The 16,775-nt window shown below is 35.4% G+C and overlaps 1 long non-coding RNA gene across 1 annotated transcript; it reads left to right on the top strand.

Moving 5' to 3' along the window:
* The first annotated feature begins 345 nt into the window (after positions 1 to 345).
* LOC138918471 (uncharacterized) lies at positions 346 to 15,461 on the top strand. The gene is made up of 3 exons (XR_011427875.1): positions 346 to 457; positions 12,257 to 12,335; positions 15,109 to 15,461. It is a non-coding gene; the product is annotated as an uncharacterized lncRNA (long non-coding RNA).
* The last annotated feature ends 1,314 nt before the right edge of the window (positions 15,462 to 16,775 follow it).

Here is a 16,775-nt window from a genome sequence, read left to right as displayed (position 1 = left end):
TCTCAGTAATTTTTTCTTAGCAATTTGTGTGTTACACAGGCTTCTGGCATCCATTGTTATTATGGAAATATAGTTTAAATATTGTTCTTTGTAGACAATTTGTCTGTTGTCTCTTCTCTGCTTTTAATAACTTTTATTTGTCTTTGGTGCTTTGCAGCTTGAATGTAATGTGTCTAAGTATGAATTTACTTTTATTTATTATGTTTGGGACGTAATGGGCTTCCCAATAGTTGAGGAGGTGTTTTTCTTTAATTTAGAAAATTCTAAGCCATTATCCCTTCAAATAACGCCTCTTTTTTTACAACAATCTGGAATCTTTATTCAGTTCTAAATTAGAATTTTCTACTTTAACTTCTAGGTTTTCTAACCTTCAGTCTTGTATGCCATTTCTTTAACTCTGCTTCATTCCATGTAATTTCTTCAGATTTCTCTTTCAATCTACTAGATATACGTGCAGGTATATATAGTTTACTATTTAACTCTCACATAGAATTTTTAATATCAATTATTATATTTTCATTTTTAGAAGTTTAATTTGGTTCTTTTCAAACCTTCTTAGTCATTTTTGGTAGTCTCTCTATGTGTTTGGTTCTCTCTTTTATTTCTTTATGTATTATGATATGTATACATAGTCTCACATTTTTTACTCTGTTTCTAAAAATCCAGTATTTTATATCACTGAGGTCTGATTTTGCATTCATTATATTTCTGATTCTCTCTAGAGCCTTGTTTCTTAATAATTTTTAAAACATTTTGATTTGAACTCATGTTTATTGAAATTTTATCTGTGGCAATCCTTTAAAGTCTGGTTCGAGAATGTAGTATTCTGTGGAGGAATTTTATTTCCTTCTGCTTTTAACACTTTTAACTTAGATTTAAATTTAAAATAACTTTAAATTCTTATCTGGTAGTCACAGTTCACAGAGACAGTGTAAATTGTAGTAATCATCTTCAGAGCATTTCCAAATCCATGAAGGTAAGCCTGTTCAAATGAGACTTCTCTCCTCTCCCCAGAGCCACAGCTGACACCATATTTTTCTGATATCTGCCTTTGTGAGGTGGATGTTTTTCTGCTTGAACTTTTTAACTGAGAGTATAGCCCTTTTGAGTCCTAGCGTCATGTGAAATTGTCCAGTCCGACTTTATTTCCTGCCCCTCATAATCATGAACACTGAAACTGAGGCTCTGTTACCACGGATTTGTAGCTGGCTCAAGGATAAACAAGGGCTTCTGCTCTTGTCTGTTTCCTGGAGAGAAGACACTTTTATTTTGGCCTCAGAAGGACACCTCCATGTTTTAAAATATGTCATCCTGCATTTTTGGTTATATTTTTGTGACAGGGACTGTGTATTGGACTGATATTACCATAAATGAATACTCACTACTTAAAACTTAATTTTGAAACTCCTGAGATATAATCTATAACTATAAATATTAATCAATCAACAGCAGTTAAACATTCGTCTATTATGTTCTTGTTGTAAAGAATCATGGATAGTGATAAAAAAATGGAGTGACATATGTCAAGGCTTCTAAAATGGAGCTGGGAGGCCATTAAGGTAATGGGGCTTATGCACATGCACCATATCTCTGCCCAGGTGGAATGTAACATTTGAACTGTGTCTCTCTTGTTATCTTGACTCTCTTTCAGGAAAAATGCTTACTCCCATATATAAGAACATTTTGCCTTAGAGATGGCATTAGCAACCAACCACGTATAGCCAAGAGGTAGCCGTTTCTGCTAGCACCAATCACAAGTCTGGCAAAACAACTTATGTGATTTATCTCTTTTTGCCTTTGTAAACCCTTGCCTCTTTTGTCTTCTTTGGAGCCACGTTTCCGGTTTCTGTCTGAATCTCTGTCTCCTGAAATGCAATTCTAATTGTACAAATAAATATCTGCTGTTTGAATTGTAGTGAACTTTTCCTTGGTTGACAGAATTAATGATGTAATACATGTAAAGTTCTTAGTGTTATTTCTAGAATAGAATACATACTGAACAATGTTAATTATTATTATTAGAATAATACAGGACATCAAAGACGCAATCTTGGGCCTCAGAGAACACATATGTTATAATAAAAGTAAAAGACTAAGATACAAATATCCGCTGATTGCAATTTTGCAAAAATAATAAATGATGCATAGTTTTAATATTTATCTTTTCATATTAAAAGGCATTTATTTAACTTAATATATACATATATAAACACATATAATAGTACATATAAATATATAATACACATATTAACACGTATATAAATACATACAATAGACATATAAACTCTTAAGAAAGATATATGTCCAAAGGTTATGTCTTATTGATGGTATTAGAAGGATTTACTTTCTCCTTTATGACTTTGAAAGATTTCCCAATTTGAAAAATGAACATGCATTACTTTTTTTTCATCAGTAAGAGTTACTAGAGTTTATTGATACTTTTTGAACACTTACAGATTTTGCTTTGATCATTGATGAAGTCAAGCTGCTGCCAAGCATGATCTAACTGGACATTTCATTTCTTCCTCCCTCCCCATCTCTTTCTATCCTTCCTTCCTTTCTTTCTTTTTTTTCTATAGACTTTAGAAATAGTAGGTAACTTAGACGTTGTTTATTATCTTAGTTTAAAAAATTAAGGGCCGGCCCAGTAGCACAGCAATTAAGTTCACACTCTCTGCTTTGGCCGTCTGGAGTTCCCTGGTTTGGATCCTGGGCTCTTACCTACGCAGCGCTCATCCAGCCACACTGTGGCAGGCGTCCCACCTATAAAATAGAGGAAGATGGGCACAGATGTTAGCTTAGGGCCAATATTCCTCAGCAAAAGGAGGAGGATTGGCGACAGGTGTTTGCTCAGGGCTAATCCTCCTCAAAAAAAATAATAAATAAATAAATAAAAATTAAAAATGAGAGAAGAGAACTAGGCTGTCTATATAGCATAAACTGCAGCGTAAATTGAGCGATTTCCAAAGTTTACTTGATGTTGACAGCCAAAACAGACGTTATGTTGTTAGTTAAAATATGTGTGCATGTATATACAATGTTTATAAGTATATGAATGTATACATGCATATATAAGTATGTGAATGATCTAGATTCACTAGATTAAATAAATTACTCTAGTCCTATATGATTTGTTACTCAGGTATGGTTTTTTTTTTTTTAAAGATTTTATTTTTTCCTTTTTCTCCCCAAAGCCCCCCGGTACCCCGGTACATAGTTGTATATTCTTCGTTGTGGGTCCTTCCAGCTGTGGCATGTGGGACGCTGCCTCAGCATGGTTTGATGAGCAGTGCCATGTCCGCGCCCAGGATTCGAACCAACGAAACACTGGGCCGCCTGCAGCGGAGCGCGTGAACTTAACCACTTGGCCATGGGGCCAGCCCCTAAGGTATGGTCTTTGGACCAGTAGTATTGACGTCACCTGGGGGAGCTGTTAGAAATGAAGACTCTCAGGCCCTGCCGTAGATCTACCAAATCAAAGTCTGCTTTTTAACAAGATCCCCAGTTGATTCATATGCAATTAAGGTTTAAGGAGCATTACAAAAACAGATTTTAAACAGCAAAGTGAGTTGAGAGTTGAGACAATTATCAAAGGGAAAAAATCTGTTTCAATTATCTATATGATTTTTATGAAGTGATATTTGGGGAGTTGAGGAGAGGATCGTCAGGATGTTGAGTTATCTGGATAAATACTTCAGTTTAGATTTTTATGCGACAGTGTAGACACTGCCATGATGAATGCTCAAGGGTGATCATTCAAGTCTGTTAAATCAATCAGGAGAAGTATAGTAATGCTTATCATTTGAAGCTAAATTACTTATTGTACAAATAAGGATAGGAATCTAAAAATTAAAAAGAAAATCTTAAATCTCACTATGTGACTTTTCCATTTCAATGCCCACCAGTATCTATATATTCACACACAGTTGTATTTGTTCACTGTTTTGCTTAATTCCGGGCTAAGCGATGAGCATGGACAAAGTTGTGGAGGATAAATGAAAAGGATGTGACATTTGAAGACTTTGTAAGCATTCTTTTTTGTATAGTGCTATATTGATCTAATTGAAAGCATGATTATTAATAACAATTCCACTATAATCAAACTTCCTAATCATGATTTGTGACGACTGCCTCACATCCCATTGAGTTGATGCACATATAATAATTGTTCTCCCATTATATGGATATTCAGATAGTTTCTATGGTTTGTTATTATAAATAATACAGTAATAAACATCTTTGTACAATAGTTTAATCAATTAAATTCATTTCCATTGCATAAATTACCAATGGGATATTGGATTCAAGTATATAAAATACCATAGGGTTTTATTTTTAAGACATTATTTTTTTAGATCAGTTTTAGGTTCAACATGTATGACTTTTACAAACAGGGTTTTTTTTTTTTTAAGATTAATAAAGGAAAAGATGGTATAGTGAAGTCAATGAGGATGATAATTGATCTTTATTGTTTGTTTCTTCTGTTTACTTTGGGTTTTATTTGCTCATTTTTTTCTACTTTTCTAAGGTGACAATTGAGGTCATTTATTTGAGACTGTACATTTCACCCTATTGTTTTAGTGGCATATGTTGTGTTTTCATTTTCATTCAGTTCAAATTTCTTTCTGATTTCCCTTTCGATTTCTTTTTGACCTATGGGATACATACAATTGTGTCGTTTCATTTCCAAATATTTTGAGGGTTTCCAGAGATCTTTCTATTATTGACTTCTAACTTAATTCTAGGGTTGCCAGAGAACATACTTTGTAAGACTTGAATGTTTTTAAATTTAGGAGACTTATTTTATGACTTAGAATATGGTCTATGTTTCAAATGTTCCTTATGCACTTGGAAAAAATGTATATATTCCTCTACTGTTTAGTGGAGAATTTTATAAATGTCAATTAGATCAAGTTGATTGATGATTTTCTTCAAATACTCTGTACTCTTGCTGATTTTTTTTTTTTTAAAGATTTTATTTTTTCCTTTTTCTCCCCAAAGCCCCCTGGTACATAGTTGTGTATTCTTCCTTGTGGGTTCTTCTAGTTGTGGCATGTGGCACGCTGCCTCAGCATGGTCTGATGAGCAGTGCCATGTCCGCACCCAGGATTCAAACCAACGAAACACTGGGCTGCCTGCAGCGGAGCGCGCGAACTTAACCACCCGGCCACGGGGCCAGCCCCTGTACTCTTGCTGATTTTTGATCTGATTGTTCTATTATTGAAGGAAGGATACTTAAATATCTTACTATAATTGTGTATTTTTCTGTTTCTCCTTTCAATACTACTACTTTAGCCTCCTGTATTTTGAAGCTCTGATATTCTGTGCATAAATATTTAGGATTGCTAAATCCTCTGGATGAATTGACATTTTATCGTTATGACATACTTTCTTTCTCCTTTTTAATATTATTTCATCTGAAATCTACTGGTCTGATATTCATACAGACAGTCCAACTTCCCTTTGATTAATGCTACTATGGTATATCTTTTTCCATCTTTTCACTTTTGACCTATATGTGTCTTTGTAATTAAAGTGAATTTCCAATAAGTAACTTCCAGTTGGGCATTGCTTTTTGAAAAGTCGAATCAGATCATTCTGTGCCCTTTGATTGGATTATTTCGATTATTTGAATTTAATGTGATTCTTAATATGATTAGGTTTAAATCTATCTTGCCACTTGTTTTCCATATGTGAATTTATTTGTTAATTTGTATGCCATTTTTTTGTTAACTAAGTACTCTTAGGATTCTATCTTTTTTCTTGATATATTTGTATAACTCTTTGTTTTGTTGTTTTAATAGTTGCTTTATGGCTTACCCTATACATCTTAACTTATTTGAAGTCTAACTTAAAGTGATATTATATCATTTTAAGTAAAATATAAGAATTTTACAAAACTATTCTTCCATTTCTTACTTATTGATCTCTGTGCTGTTGTTGCCATATATTTTATTACTAACTATGTTATAAACCACAATGTTACATTGTTATTATTTCTGTTAAAATAGTCAACTATATTTTAAAGTAAAATGTCTTATATTTACTGACAGAGTTATCATTTCCTATTATCTTCAGTCCTTTGGCAAATCCATTTTTTTATCTGGTATCATTTCCCTTGTGTCTGAAGAACTTCCTTTAGAATTTCTTTCAGTCCAGTCTGCTGGTGATGAATTATTTCAACTTTTCTGTGTCTCAAAAGCCTTTGTTACTTTCAGTTTTGAAAGATATCTCCATAGCATAAAACTCTAGTTTGACAATTTTTCTTAAAGTACTTTAATTTTGTTGCTTTCTTGTCTTCTCATTTATACTGTTTCTGACAAGAAATCATGGTATTTCTTATCTTTGTTCCTTTGTAATTTGTCTTCTTCCTCTGGATGCTTCCAAGATTTTCTTGTTATTAAATGTTTTGTGCAATTTGATTATCATGTACCTTTGTTTAGCTTTCTTCATATTTCTTATGCTTGAGGTTTGTTAAGATTCTTGGATCCCTTAGTTTATAGTTTTTATCAGTTTGAAATATTTGAAGACATTATATCTTGTAATATTTTTCTCTTCAGTCGTTTCTCCTTTCTTTAGGCACTCCAATAATACATATATTAGACTGCTTGAAGTTGTCCCACTCTTCATGTTTTCTTCTGCAATTTTTAATCATCTGTTAATCCTATCTAGTGATATTTTTTCTCAGACACATTTGACTCATTTTCCAGAATACTAATTTGGGTCTTTTAAAAATATGTTCCATGTCTTAATATGTTCACTGGTTTTGAATGTATGGAATGCAGTGATAATAATTGTCTTAATTCCCTTGTCCTCTGATTCTAACATCTATTAGTTCTAGGTGATTTTTAATTGATTGTCTTTTCTCCTTCTTGTATCTCAAGCTTTTCTGCTTCATTGAATGCCTGGTAATTTATGATTATATGCCAGTCATTGTGAATTTTACCTTAGATTCTGGATATTTCAAATTTCTATAGATACACTTGAGTTTTGCTCTTGGATGCTGTGTCAGGAGTTATTCAGACCATGGCAAGGTTCAATGATTCTCTAGGAAAACACACAGGACTCAGCATATACTCATACTTATGATTGTGATTTATTATGGAGAAAGGATAAAAAGCAAAATCATCAAAGGTGAAAGGCACATGGGGCAAAGACCTGAGGGAAACCAGGCCCAAGCTTCCAAGGTCCTCCCAGAGTGAAATCATACAGGATACACTTAAAGCCCCGAGCAATGAGTTGTGACAATGTGTGAAACGTTGCCAACTAGGGATGTAGGTACACAAATTCCAGAGTCCCAGGAAGAAAGGAGATGTTTAGCATAAACCATATTGTTTGTTTACCAGTTTAGGCACAAGGAATCACTCATCAGTTTATGGTGAGAACACTTCCCAATCTTAAATTCCCAGATGCCAGCCAATGCCAGCCTTGTATGTAGGCTAGTCATAGGATAGCAGTCAGGATTGCTATGTTAACTCTTGTCTGCATAGATGCTGTTAAATTACTTAAAAACAATTTGATTCTTTCTGACTTTGATTTAAGTTTTGCTAGGTGGAGTCAGAGTAGTGTTTGCTCTGTCACTATTTCCCACTACTGAAGCAAGACTCCTTGAGTACTTTATCCAATAGCACATGAATTATAGGTTTTAGAGGATGGCTGTTGGAAGTAGGCACTGCTCCAAGGCTGGCGAGCCTCAGGTAATATTCCCTTTTATTCTTGTGGGTATTTCTTTGCCAGCCTTATGTAGTTTCCTTTCACATGGGTGTTGATCAGGTCTCTGCTGAAAACTCGAAAGAAATCCTCTATTGGTATCCTAAGTTCTCTCTCTGTGCATCTCTTTCTTTGGCAATACTCTGCTCTGTGAACTTGAGTCACCCTGTTCTCTGCATACTCTGAGCTTTGTCTTCTCAATTAGAAATTCCTACAGGCTCTATCTGTCTTCCCTCCTTGTTCCTTAGCCTGCAAACTACATTCAATCTCTCTTCGTGTAGTGCTCTTCACCTATCTTAAGATTTCCCTTGTTTATTTTTGTTTTTTCAGAGATCACTGTCTTTTATTGCCTGTTGTCCAGAGTCTTGAAAACTTTTTTCACACATTTAGAATGTTAGCTATTTTGGGTTGAAGGATAAATCCAATCCCTATTATTCCATCTTGGCTAGAAGCTAAGACTTCTCAGGAAAGATAAGTTTAAATAGTTACATGTTGACGTATAGTATCAGGAAAGGTAGATTTAAATAGTCCCATTTTGAGGTCTATTACCAGGTTAGCTTCTAGTCACTCAATCTCTTCGTATACTTCCTCGATCAGATTTTCTTCCTTTTCCTACCTTGATGTTTACCACTCTTAATCACCTAATCACTTGAACATTGTTTAGCAATACTACCTCTTATTCTGCTCTCTTACATAACTTTAACATTCACCCTGCTCGTCTAGTACTGTATATACCAGAAGTTTTGAGTGTCTTGAAATTTTCTGCCAAAAATATATAATGTTTTCCACTAAGACTTTACTTATACTGTCCATTGTGGCTAGACCACCTCCTTTTCTATCCTAACTCTGTCTTGTTACCTGCTTTTAATTCTAATTATGAATCAGGTCAGGTGCCAACATCTCAGGAAGCATTTCTTAATGATCCTTCCTATTCAACTAACTCAACAAAGGCTACAACCCTTCTTGGTTCTCTCACAAGGCATTGAACTCTATGATTACATCTAAAATGATTTGTAATGCTTTTTTTTTTTTTTTACTTCTTTTCTTTGAATGTGAATCACACAAGGAAACAAATTCTATCTTCTTTTGTTATGTCATAGATTCCAGGTCTGTGAATGATTTCTAGTAATTGATTAATAAATATTTGCTAAAGTGGTTATGAAATTATGAGCTAAACTATCTCTAAAGAAAATTTTCCATCATCTACTATAACACTTTAATTTATAGATGAAAATGTTTGTGAGACCCAGTGAAAGCAACAGTGCATTTTCATAAAGCATCCACAGAAAGATGCTTTAGGGGTACGGGAACATGAGGCTGAGCTCCTTGGTTAGGATGGATCAGTGGAAGGTAGTAAATGTCAGAGATAAGCACAAAGCTGGCAGATATAGCAGACATGAAGTAAGAGGAGGTGAAAAGGTAGTTGGAGGGCACATTGTATTGGTAAGAACAAAAAGGCACAGTTCAAATATTGACTTTATTAGTTTTCCTTGCCTTCTGAATTCTTAATGTTAGTATATTTTATATCCCCCTAGTAACACTAGAGAAGAAATAGGAAGAGGTGAGTCATGTATTTTGGAATGAATATAAATAATAATTAGAAGACTAATAGTAGTGGCTAACATTTATTGCACATTTATTCATTAACTATATGTAAGCACCTGCCTAAGAATTTTACCTCATTTAAGCCTCACAATAAACTCCAAGGTAACTGCTTTTGCATCGACATTCTTAAGATGAGGAGAAGCTCAAAAAGATTAACAACTTGCTCATAAAACTAGTAAATTTCAAAGCCAGGATTAGAATTTGAACAGTCAATGGTCTTAACCATTGGTTTTTAATAGTCATGACTCTCACTAACTCTTGACAGAAATCCCAGATCAAATTTCCTTAAGCAACAAAAAGGTGAAAGTATTTTTCAAATCCAGGGTTATTTTAGCCTCTTTTGTAGGCTGAATTATTTTTTTGTTTCTTCCTAGCAAGTCTTTCTCCTGTCTTCCTCCTTTATTCAAGATCTGCACAAAACATAACTCCTTCTAACAGTTTATTTCTCTATGCACCTGGGTTCCATTTACGTAGAAAAATAGAAGATTTTTTCTTCACCAACAGTGTGACTAAAATAGCTAGTATTTTCACCAAAGAAATATTCTCTCCTTCCATTGTGTAACAGAGTTATGGATAAGTTTTTCCAGGTCAACAGTTTCTAAGTAAGATCATGTGACTGAATTCTAGCTAATAAGGTAAGTACAGAGCTGATATATCCCACTTCTATGTCTGGTCCACTAAAATCTCCCATATGGTCCTTGTATTCTCTTTTTGCCTATGGATTTTGCCCCCAGAGCCACCTTGAAAATCACATTTGATGATTAAATGGCTTGCATTAGCATATTTTTCTGAATGCATGTGTGAAATAGAATACCCTACTTATCTCTCACCTATTTGGTAAGAAACAACTTCTACTTTTTTTTTAAAGATTTTATTTTTTCCTTTTTTCTCCCCAAAGCCCCCCAGTACATAGTTGTATATTCTTCGTTGTGGGTCCTTCTAGTTGTGGCATGTGGGACGCCGCCTCAGCGTGGTTTGATGAGCAGTGCCATGTCCGCGCCCAGGATTTGAACCAACGAAACACTGGGCCGCCTGCAGTGGAGCACGCAAACTTAACCACTCGGCCACGGGACCAGCCCCAACAACTTCTATTTTTTGAAATCATTGTTAGAAGAGTTAGTGATATTTAAAAAACAAAATAGTTCTTGGTTTGACTTTTATGGCCTAATTTGTTAATTTGTCCACACCTGAAGGTTGGCTGAGTGGAAGCGTTACTGTGATTGATTTGAGTCTCATAGTCACATTTAGGGTTAGAGAAGACTCAAGTCTACCTAAGTCACTTGGACTAAGAATGAGAAAGGGGAGATCATTTACTATAGCTATACTGTAGTATTCTTACCAGAAAAAAAAGAGTGGTAGTCGTCTCCAGTATAATTTTTGATGAGAGTTTCATCAAATAAGTAGTATTTTAAATTTATACCTTTAATGGCTTGTTGACACACACTATCTCATTTTATCACATGCCTTTGTGAATTGTGTAATATAGATCATCTTATTTCCACTTAACAGTTGAGGACAGAGTTGAGGAAGGTTTAAGGTATTTTTGTTTACCAAGTGTCTCTGAATTTGAGTGCAGACAGGTTTTTGATTCATTTGAGGTTGTATGTGACTGGGATAGAAGAATTGATACTAAATAAGAAATATCTGAAACCTCTACTCACTGACTCCCACTTCTATGGAAAAACAAGTTTTGCTTCCCTGTTACTCCATTTTCATGCTTACAGAATCCAGGTAACTGGTAAAGGTGAAAAAGTAAAGAAAAGATGATGACAAAGATGATTAAGAAACAATGAGGAAGAGTTAATGAATAAATGTATAATTAACTGAGCCAGAGAGTACAAGGTGGAAAAAGATAAGACAACAACTGATAGCAGACTTATAGAGAGGGCTTCTGGTGGCTTAGAATCAGGGAAGAGAAAACGCAGCTTTGGTTTAGGAGTAATATTGAAAAGTGGAAATATTGGGAAAGAGAACTTTTAGGTAAGTTTGTGTCACAGTATTGGGCACAATAGAAGTACTCAAATTGTTTTAATTGCTTTCAGCTATTGAAATATTGACATTTTTAATGCAATCATGTACAGAAACTAGTTTATGTTTACTATTAAGTGAGCTAAGCATTATTAGAATTAGATATCTTTGAAATTTCATGCATGTATTTGAAAGTTAATCAAGTAGAGGTACTAGTAAAGATTTAAATATTTCTATCCCTAGTCTCTACAATTGAATCTTGCATAGATATCAGCAAGCATTATACCTGAATTCTTAATGACAGTTGGCTCCTAAAGAGAACCATAGCATCTCCTAACAAAGTATACGTTAAAATCTTTGAAGGGCGTTCAATCTGGACAAAGAATATCTGAGACTTGTTGGCTCAATATACAAGCCAAATTCACGTTTTACTTTACAGGATCCTTAATTCAAATTTGATTGATTCTTTTAGCTGTTCTCATTTGTGTTTGCACAATGAATAGTCATATTTGTAGATGAGTCTGCAGTAGATACATTATTTTTTTGGCTTTTGAACAAACTTAGATCAATAATAGGAAACATATCTATTAAAAGTGTGTTCACTGTTGTTCAGTTGTTATGTTGAATACCGATTTCATGCTTGCTTCCCTCTGTTTTTGTACTCAGAAAAAAAGCCAAACAACTATTGTAACTTTCTTCATAGACTCTACAATGATAACTCTTTATAGGTGAAGAAGATAAAGTATGATAAAGTCTTTTATGAGCACACTCCTAGTTATATTTGGTAAAATATAGAAATATTTAATATATATTTAATATACATTCTTAGTTTCTTTGAGAATCTCATACCTTATTTTGAGACAAGAACTTGTGACTGGACTGCTTAATTTTAGTCAGTTTTATGGCTAATTTAATTAGTGAAACTCAGATACAACAATAAGCACATTTCTAAAAGAAAGAAAAATTTTTGTAGGAAAACCGTTATACAAACTGAAAAGATTCCAGCAAATGATCCCAGTACACTGTGAGGAAATCAGTCAGGCTTCAGCCACGTAAGTGTTCAAAATATTTAATTGAGCCCTAAGCTTAATTGTTGTTAAAAAATATTTTTTGGAGTTCTTCTAGTTTGAAAAGTCAGGGATACACTTAGATTACTTCCGTTTGCTGAAATTTATTTTGAGATCACATGGGAAGACATCTACCAATGGCTGAGTTCTCTGAGAAATAAACTCTGAGACAGAAATTTGCATGCCGACGTTTATTGGAACATGTTCTTTGGATCAATAACTGAAAGAGAATGAAAAAGAAGGTTTAGGCAAAAGAAGTTGAGGTTCAGTTCTGTGATAAGAAGGGCCTCAACCAATCCCATGGGAGCTGGTGTGACTGCAGAGTTGTATAACATAAATGCAAGGCGGGCTGGGCCTTCCACGCCTGCATGGAGCAGTCATTAGATGTGAGTGATTTCTGGGAAGGGGACATGACCTTGGTGAGGTGACTCTTCAGCTGGGGGCAATATTGGAGAGGTACTTTGATGAGAGTCGTAGCCAATAAGCCCAGCAGCTGAAGGAGCAAGTCTTGACGGGAGGACACAGTTGGTATACCATAGCATCCACTACAATAAAATAACTAGAAATGGTCTCCCTAGTTGCACAGCTCGGTCTCAGAAACTAGAACAAGGTTCGGGACACAGCACCTCTGTAGCAAGAGGCATTACTGGGCTTTCTAATCATACACTTGGTGTTCTTTTCTCTTTATCTTTTTATTCTGCTTTGTAGTATTTCAGCTGTGTTCTGTTTCCAGTTTTATTGCTACAGCTGCTACTGTTATTGGCTAACTTATCTTTTAAATCATGGCTTCTAAGGCTTCAGAGATAGCACAGCGTTATTCCTGCACATCTCCCTGCTTCCGCACAACTCTACTGTCTGCTTCTTATCTCACATTCAAATTCCCTAAGGGAGAGACTGTTTTTGTATTAAATTCTCACTGTTCAAGGAAAACTGTATCTCTTGGGCAAATCTCTTGTGCCAGGTCCCACTATGGGCTGGTCTATATAAACGACTGCCTTTAGTCTGTGATGTAGCTAAATTATGAAATCATAGTCATACAACATGATTATCTGTTTATAAAGAACTTCCTAGAAACAGGGCTCTGGGCAAGGCAGCCAATAAAGGGCTGTTCAATAGAGGTCTTTTTAAACTGAAGGTCGTTGCCTGGTTTACTAATTCACAGTGGTGATCCCTTTACAGATTTACCCCACAAAGTGTTTGACCCAGTAGGGGTTCTCAAATTTCACTGTGCACTTAATATCTTAGGAAGAAACTGTAAAATGAAGATTCCTGGGGTTGACAGTAGACACTCTGTGTTCATAGGGTTGCACATAGAAAGAGATTTAAAGGAAGCAGTCAGATGCTTACAAAACTGTTGGGAGGGTTGGCATACCTGGCTCCAGGTTTGACTTCCACGAATAACTCCCAAAATAACACCATGGAACTGGCTCATTAAGAGAGCTTCTTTGCCTGCTGTGATCAGGAAGTTAGGGAATTAGGCAGTCTATCATAACACATGCCAACAAAATAGACAGCACATACCTTTCCTGTTGGCACCAAAAAGCTATGGAAGAGGCACGAGGACCTCTCCTACAACTGTCCCAGGAAAATTTGACCATATCCACGCCCTACATGCAGCAGGAATAGGGGAAGCAGCAGAAACAGCGCCTCTGCTTCATGATCTTCACTCCCTTCTCACAGACTTTCATAGGTACGTCCACTTGCAGAAGACAGATTCTACATGGTATTCAAGGAGAAGGGAGCCTTGAGGAAGTTGCTCTAACTTCTAGTCTGCAATGAATAAGCTAGTCTGAACCATTTGCCACATACCCCGAGTGAATCTGATCCAGGTGTCCATGAACCACAAATGGAGAAAATAAATGATCAGATGATAACTCATTGGGTAGAAGTTAGTGGATTCTAATAAAGAAGAAAAACATTCATAAGATCCTAATAAAGAAGAGAAACATTAACAGAAGGAATAGCTTTTCTAAACCTGTCTGGATTTTACAGTGTTATTAAATATGTCCTAATTACTGTGAAGTACGCAAGACAGTATCTACGATTTTTGGTCTCGTTTTGTAAATTATTTGTAGGCTTTTATATAGATACAGCCATAGGATTGAATGTTAGAACTTACCAATCTCTGACCTTAAATACTGATATTTAAACTAACGGATAATATTGTCAACTACATTAAAACAATGGACTGATTACTTCATAAAATCATGGTTAATATGGCCCCAAGGCACATCATCCAGAATTGCTCTTTAGTGCCGCGTTTCCTGCATTGTTTCTAAGGCTGATGGAGCAAAGAGGAAAGAGAGAAGAGGAGGTAATGGATGTAGCAGCAGTGCTAAGAGCAGCCAAGGCATCGCTTAGCGATTGCCAATCACTCAGGGACAGATCCGCTATTTGCTCATCTCACTGCTCTCATTCTATGGCAGGTGAAGTTCTGTGAAAATACAACATATCAACTTTTCCTTTTTACTTTTAAATAAAACTGAGTAAAATCTATTTTCCTGTAGCTTGTGTTTCCGTAATATGAATTAGATAACATGCATTTGGTAAAAATGGGAATATCATACAAACGTTGTATTCATTCATGCTTGGTTTTTCCTCACAGTATTTCTTAATTAATCCAAGGGGTTTAATTTGGCAGCTGAGGGGGTTGATCAGGGAAGAGATACCATACAGCTTTTAGGTAGTTACTAGATGCCACTTCCTCCTTCCGTATCTCTTCTCCTGACAACGGCTCCTATATTCATTTCTTCTACAGCCCTGGACACAGATTGCTGATGTTCAGCCATGGCCAGAGAGATTCTCACGTGACAGTGACACTTCATTCTGTGCTTAGATCCTCCTCATTACGCAAGGAAAAGAGACATCAAATGCAAGGGACTTCTTAGTCCACAGTTAGTTATTTAAACAGGCCATCGTTCAGATCCTCTTCTCTCCATTATTCTCAAAGCACTCCTTCTAAGAGAAGTAACACTGAACTGAGATGCAGATACCTGCTTGCTGGAAGATTTTTTTCTCTGGCACTTTCTTCCTGATAAGTGACTTATAAATTATGCTCATTGAATGTTTTCTCAAGTTCCACAATAAATTTTTTTTGCTTAAGATGGGAAATATATTGAATTTGAGCTAGTTTTGCCATCTTCTCATCAAGAGAAGATTGAAGGCCTGTAGCACTTTATTCCTTTTGCTTGTTTCTCACCAGCTTTATTTTAAATTTTTTCCTGTATAAAGCTGTTCTCTGTGCCTAATGCAGGTCAGTCCACTGGCTGATCTTTGCTCGCTGCTCAATGGTACAGGCAGGAAGGCATGAAACACCTTTTTCCAACCATCTGGAAGGTCTCTTCCAGACCTTTGCCTTACAATACCATTCCATCCCCTTCATAGCCCTCACTTATGATTTGAGGATTTGTCATGGTTTTGTAACAGATGGAAATATTGTAAAGCAATCTTACTGACTTCATTAAATGAGCTATACATACTTTATCACCAAATAAGCATTATTGGATATCAACAGTTTAAGATGATATCTCCTCTAGAATGTGCCTACTGAGTCTAGGATTTCTGAGGATGTCTTTATAATATTGGCAGCATAACCACTGTTATCCTTCTTTAGGAGGCCTGACCATCTAAGTATCTCCACTAATTTCTACCCAGGAAAGTTATAGCAACTGAACCAAAAATGCCCTACATAGCAGAACTCAGAAAACTGTTGAGGAAAACAGGACTTATTATCTGCTTTAAAGACCTTACATTATATGCAAATTACGAGAACTTTTGAGATTAGATTTTGATGGGATAAAATTCACATTGTAATTTCTGAAGAGCACTCAAAAATAACACAAAGAGGTCGAACTCAATCTTTTAGCTGGCTAAAAAGTTAAGAGCTTGTTTAAGTAGATAAAGAAAATCTATCACACACCTTTAATAGAATTTAAAAATCATACTCAAAGAGAAATGTTAAAGACTTCCTCTTGCAGTCAGCAAAGATGCAAGGATGCTCACTATTACTGCTTCTATTCAACGTTATGTTGGAGATCTTTGCTACTGTATGTAAAAAAAATAAAAAGGAAGAAAGAAAATAATAATCATTATTAGTTAATGATGTCATGCTCTACCAAAAAAGAAAGTCTACAACTTATGAATTGATAATGAGAACAGTAAAATTTCTGGATACAAGATCAATAAAGAAAAATCACTTGCATCCCTACCCATAAGAGATATCTGGATGTAAGCAAGGATTGAGAAATATATGACTTCACGGGGAGTTTGCCCTTTGTAATAATGGTAAAGGGAAGAATTTATAGAATTTTAAGCAGGGATGTTACATTGTTGCCTTATAAGCAAGGACTGGATGGGAACAAGAGTAAAGATAGTCAGACACAGTTAGGAGGCTGTTATTGTAACTCAGTTTGAGAGATGAGGGTG

This window comes from Equus caballus, chromosome 17 (genome assembly GCF_041296265.1).
Source record: "Equus caballus isolate H_3958 breed thoroughbred chromosome 17, TB-T2T, whole genome shotgun sequence".
NCBI classification, from domain to species: Eukaryota; Metazoa; Chordata; class Mammalia; order Perissodactyla; family Equidae; genus Equus; species Equus caballus.
Note: the sequence above shows the minus strand (reverse complement) of the source record. Positions and strands in the feature narration are given on the sequence as shown.